Source organism: Solanum pennellii, chromosome 6 (genome assembly GCF_001406875.1).
Source record: "Solanum pennellii chromosome 6, SPENNV200".
In the NCBI taxonomy this organism is placed as follows: Eukaryota; Viridiplantae; Streptophyta; class Magnoliopsida; order Solanales; family Solanaceae; genus Solanum; species Solanum pennellii.
Window position 1 is genome coordinate 13,356,649 of NC_028642.1, and position 6,083 is coordinate 13,362,731.

Genomic DNA, 6,083 nt, shown 5'->3' on the forward strand with positions numbered 1-6,083 from the left:
CATTTTTGTAAGTCACTTCCATTTTGTTCTTTCTTTCTCTTCATTATTTAAACCCCATTTTCCGGAGTATTCCTTAGAACAGCCACCCTCAACTCATGACTTTGCCATGAGTCAAGGTTCATAATACCCATGGTTGGGTCAGGGCCACGATAAGGTTTTTTTCTGCATTAGCCACCTTCAACTTATGCTTTTGGCATAAACTGATATGCACATGTCCAAGAAGGGACCAGGGCCAACACATTGTTCCCAGAGAAGATCAGTTGGGGTGAAAGAAAGATCTGTTTTTAAGCTCAAATCATTTGGATCAATACGGGAATAACTTCATTTGTTTGTTTGTTTTTTTTGTTTTTTTTTGTTTTTTTTGGGGCTCAAGATTGACTATTTCGGACAAAGGCCTATGATCATTTCCTAATTGTTCATTTTGGCTTACTCTTAGCAAGACTAACCAGGCAAGTTCTAGCTCAGTCTCAATGGTGGATCCTTCGAATTTTCCTAACACGCACTTGACATTCATTAAATTCCCAGATTATTAGACACCTTGTTCGAGTCTTATATTCAAGGTCATGCAGTGGTGTATCTCTATGTCCTGTTTAGAGCCACACAATTATCAATTACTATGCCTAGTCATGCATCATTTTCATATTGGGATATCATATTTATTTTAGCCATCATGCTTCAGAGTTATACTATGTACACAAGATATAACATGCCGGCTCAACAATAAAAGTAATCTATCTTTTGGAGAAAAAAGAACACAGGCAAGAAAACCCCAAAAGAGGATCGTGAATTAGGCTACTCAGACTTCACCCTAGAAATCACTTTCCATTTACCCCACCCCAACAAAAAGATATGCAATTGTCCCCAATGCATAAAAAAACTGAAATACAAGAGTGGTAGGTGAAGCAAACCTGAGGCGCAAAGCTGGCGCAAAGCTGGTGATCAACAAGCTGGTGGTTATCCTCCTCTAATCTTGACTGGAGAACAAGTTTGGGAGAGGGTTCAAAACTATCCAAAGGTCATAGAAGAAAAACCCTACAATTTTGATTGATATGGTATTGCACATAACTGGACAAAAGAAAGCATATTCTGGGAGTTACCATATTGGAAGGACAATCTTCTTCGACATAATATTGATGTCATGCATATTGAAAAAAATTACTTTGGTAATTTATTTAACACATTAATGGATGTCACTGGCAAGACAAAAGATAGTGTTAAAGCTAGAATGGACTTACCTGAATATTGCAGGCGAAAAGAGTTATGGTTGCTAGAGAAATAGAACAACAAGTTCTTCAAGCCTAAGGCTAGTTATTCATTTATAATGGATCAAAAGCGTAAAATATGTGAATGGGTCGAGCAACTTAAGTTGCCTGCTGGACATGCTTCAAATTTAGGAAAATGTGTCGATATTGAGCATGGAAAATAACATTGTATATAAAGTCATGATTTCCATGTATTCATGGAGACATTACTCCTCATTGTATTTAGTAGTTTGCCCGATAGAATTTGGAAACCTATGACTGAAATCAGTTTGTTCTTCAAGGACTTGTGTTCTAATATGTTAAGGGAAGACAACCTAGTTCAGATGGATCAGAATATTCCTGTAATTACAAATAAGTTGGAGAAGATTCTTCCACCTGGATTTTTTGATTTGATGGAGCATCTTCTTGTACATCTAGTGCATGAACCACGCCTCGGAGGTCCGATTCAATATATATGGATGTATCCATTTGAGAGATAAATATTTAAATATTAATATTTTTATATCAATATGTTGTTTAAATAAATGATAACAATCTATAATGTAGGACTATTGGAAAGTCTAAATGGGGCATGAAACTAAATCATAGAGTTGAAGGCTCAATGGTTCAATTCCATCTTGGTAGGGAGATAACTAATTTTGGTTCTTATTACTTTAAAAGAAGTGTGTCATGCTTTCAAAATAGACCCAATTGCCATGACAATGGTGCTGAGACTATGTAGACACTATCAATCTTCAATCAACCAGGCAAAGGTTCAAAAAATGCACAAGGAGGAATCTTAGTGTCATTGAGTTGTAGTCTGCATCTACACATGTTTATTGAATTGCCCACAAGTTAAACCATTTGTTGAGTAATTTTATTTTTTTGCACTAAAATATGTAATTACAAGAAAAAATAATAAACTCAATATCCATCTTCTTTGACAGTTACTTTGTGCATTTATATGGCAATAAAAGAGTATTTGACCATTTCTCAAAGTGGTTTCAAGATTACGTAAGCCTTATAATATTTTCATAATACTATTTTTATTAAATAAATTTATATATAATTTATGCTAATTTTCTACTTTAATTTTTAAATATTTATAGATTTATGAAACAAAAAATGATCAATTTGACCAATTTTTGAAGGACATTTCTTGGGGACCAATCAAGACTTACTCAATGAATAAGTATGTTGTTAATGGTTTTAAATTCACTACTGAAGAATACTCCAAATATAAAAAAAACTAACAATCGTGGAGTTTGTGTGAAAGGTGGTGATTGAAATCTAGATGGATTTGATTATTATGGGGTACTCAAGGAGGTTTTGGAAATGGAGTATTCCGGTTGGCCTACAAAAAAATTGTATTGTTTAAATGAAAGTCATTTGATCCAACCCAAAAAAGAGGTACCAGAGAAATCAAACAATATAATATCATTGAATTAAAGCACACAACAGAATATGAAACTTATCATCCTTTTATTATTGCACAAAATGTTAAGCAAGTGTACTATGCTCCTTATCCCTTGAGTCCAGATAAAGTTGATTGGTGGGTGGTGATTAAAACCAAATCCATGGGCCGTGTGGAAGTTGAAAACATGTTGGATGTTTCGTACCAAAATGATGATTTATCAAGTGTTCACCACACCGTCGATGTTGAATTAGAAAATCATTTAGAGCATCCTGAACATATATTAGAAGATGTTGATATGAAAGAAATAACAAATGAAGGGGAAAATGCAACAATTCATGAGGATGAGTATGAGTATGATGATGAGGATGAAGATGAATATGATGATGAGGATGAGGATGAGGACGAGGATGAGTATGATGATAAAGATGAGGATGAGGACGAGGAGGATGAGGATTAGTAATTACCATTGAAGTCCCTCTTTGTTTGTATCTCTGTATTGAGTGCTTTATAGATTTCTTAATGACACAGAGAGTAATTTATTAATCTGTCCTCGTGTGCCTTTTGTTTTGAATTTCAATAAAAAGATGATTTTTAGTTCAATAAGTTCAACTTCATATGTTCTCGTGTGCCTTTTGTTGTATGTTGTTTTCCATATTATTTTGTACTTGTGGTTGTGGCTTTATTTATGTTAAAAGTTGATAACTTCTAGATAAGCTACTATATGATGTTTGTCTCTCATATCTTCAATATCTAACCTTATTTGACTTGAATGTTTTGTTACTAAAGATGACAGGTAAATGTAAGAATAAAGATATTGATAATGGCCCCAAAAAGAAAAAAAAGAAAGAATGTATGGTCAGTAGACAACAGACAAGTATACATATAAGATTAGACAACACAACATATCTCCCACCAAGAGACACTCTGCCACATTGCTATTCTAGGCGGACCGTGCCTCCACATAGTAATCCTCCTTCGACCTATATGCATCCACCACTAGAATATACTCAGCCGCCCCCTCATGGACCTGTGATGATGCCCACATCTGGGTATGCTACCCCAGATGGATACAATCTTTTGCCTCCTTAGGATAATCGACCAACGTCTAGTGTCTCTCGCACTAATACTCACGACCCTGCAGACTCACAACCATCATCATCATGTGCTTCACAACTTATGATGTCGAGTCTTCGCATTCAAGATAATAGTTTTGAGCCTAACACTCCTACAACAAATCAGTCAGATACACCTGGTCATGACAATACACAAGTTGGCGTGAGGGATATGCATAATAGATTTGTCATCGATCCTGAAGGCTACACGTAAGTTTTTTTAAAAAAAATATGGTATGTTTATGATTATAGCATTTAATTGTCTTTGTTTTAACCTGTAACTGTTAAAACTTTGTATTACAGTTTCAATCCAGATGATGTTGTGGGGATCATTTCTCAGGCAATCAAAGAACTCTGTAGAGATGCTTATCCTACATGGGGCAAGATCCCTAGCAATCTCAAGAGACAAATATTTTTGGAGTTCAGGGTATGTTTAAAATTTATTCGTTTAACACTATTAAAATACTTGTCTTCGTTAATACTTATTAATTGAAAAAATTATGCTTTGATTGTAGAAAAAATGTGCTTGGCATCCGGAACATGAGGCCAAAATTTGTGCAAACTTTCCCAAGAAAGCTACGCATACTCTTGCTAGTTTGTTTAATAAAGCTCGTAGAGATAATAAGAAACCTAGTTGGTTTCTATCAGAGGATTGGGCAAAATTACTTGTGCATTGGAAATATGATCATAGACTCAAGCAGATGAGTGAGATCTGTAAAAATGCAAGATCATCTACTAAGGGTGGTTCTGTACACACAAGTGGGCTCAAAGTCAAGGAAGTGCAGGGAGGAAATTGGTGTAACATTTTTCTTTATGTTTTTATATATTTTATCTATTAATATTTAATGACTCTAGATTATAAGTTTATTATTTTTACATGTAGGAAAAGGAACTAGGAAGACCAGTAACGCAGGCTGAGGCATTTAAGGCAACACACATTAGAAAGAAGATAAATCTTGAAGATCTAGATGTGTGGGTGGAACCTCGTGCTGAAGTGACCTATGTAATCCTCTAATTTAAAAAAAAAATTACTTATTTTCTAAATTTGTATTCTCATATAATAAAATTCAATTAGAATCGATATCTTCAAGCTTTGGAGGATTTACAACAAACTCTGCTGGAAGAAAATCGAGGTATGCCACTTACTCAAGAACAGGCTGAGAGAGTTTGGTTAAACTTGTACTGGTGGGCCGAGTAGATATGGGTATGCATATGAAATGCCGCAGAAAACCTTTCGTGAATTTTCTTCTGATTTTGAAAGCCTAAATAGTTCATATCATGATGAATTGATGAAGAAAAATTTGGCTATGGAGTAAAAGATTGTTGAGCTATCTAGCCAAGCCGAAAAATCACGGGCTAGGGAAAGGTGGTTGGAATTACAGTTTGCGGGTCTTAAGGCTCAATTTGATGCATTACTTGCTTCAGGAGGGATTCTCCCTTGTTCCGCTGATGTCACTTTCCCTCCTCGATCTCCTCAATCTCAACCTACTCAATATCCAGTGTATGGTCAACAAAGAAATATGACACATGAGTCTAGTAGTGATGAAGAAAATGATGATTATGTCGGAAACACACTACCACATTAGTGAAGTTTAGACTTGTGATAGATAATCTAAGTTAACTTATGGATAATTTTGTCAACTTAATAATTTTGTGATGGGAATTATTTGTTTTGTGAATACATGATAACATTGCAATGTATTATATAACTTATGGATATCTTGGTTTTTGTTTAATATAGAATTATGTTGAAGGTGAGTTGCAAATGAGTTGGTAAGAGAATATTTAGTAAATGTATTGGTTCAATTTATTTTTGGAAGCTCTTTAAGCTTGATTTGGGTACTGAATTAAAAAGACAGGTGATGAGAAGCCGCAGAAATAATAAGTAGCTGTTAGTTTCTTTCCAGAAAAAGAGACCTCATAAGGTCTCTTTTTTGCATTAAATTTTCCAAAAATTTTATGATAGAGACATCATGAGGTCTCTATTTAACATTTTATATTTTATAAATGCAGAAAAGAGACCTCATGAGGTCTGTTTTTTGCATTATATTTTCCGTAAATTTCATGATAGAGACCTCATGAGGTCGCTATTCAATAAATGCAAAAAAGATACTTTATGAGGTCTCTCTTTTAAAATAAAAAATTAAATTAAATAATATAGTACTGACCTCATGAGGTCTCTTTTTAAAATATAAAATTAAATTAAAAAAATATAATAGTGACCTCATGCGGTCTTTTTTTAAAAATATAAAATAAAATAAAATAATAAAATAATGACCTCATGAGGTCTCTTTTTTAAAATATAAAATTAAA

At 34.0% G+C, this 6,083-nt stretch overlaps 1 pseudogene; it reads left to right on the forward strand.

Moving 5' to 3' along the window:
• The first annotated feature begins 3,837 nt into the window (after nucleotides 1-3,837).
• On the forward strand, nucleotides 3,838-5,356 carry LOC107022120 (annotated as a pseudogene).
• The last annotated feature ends 727 nt before the right edge of the window (nucleotides 5,357-6,083 follow it).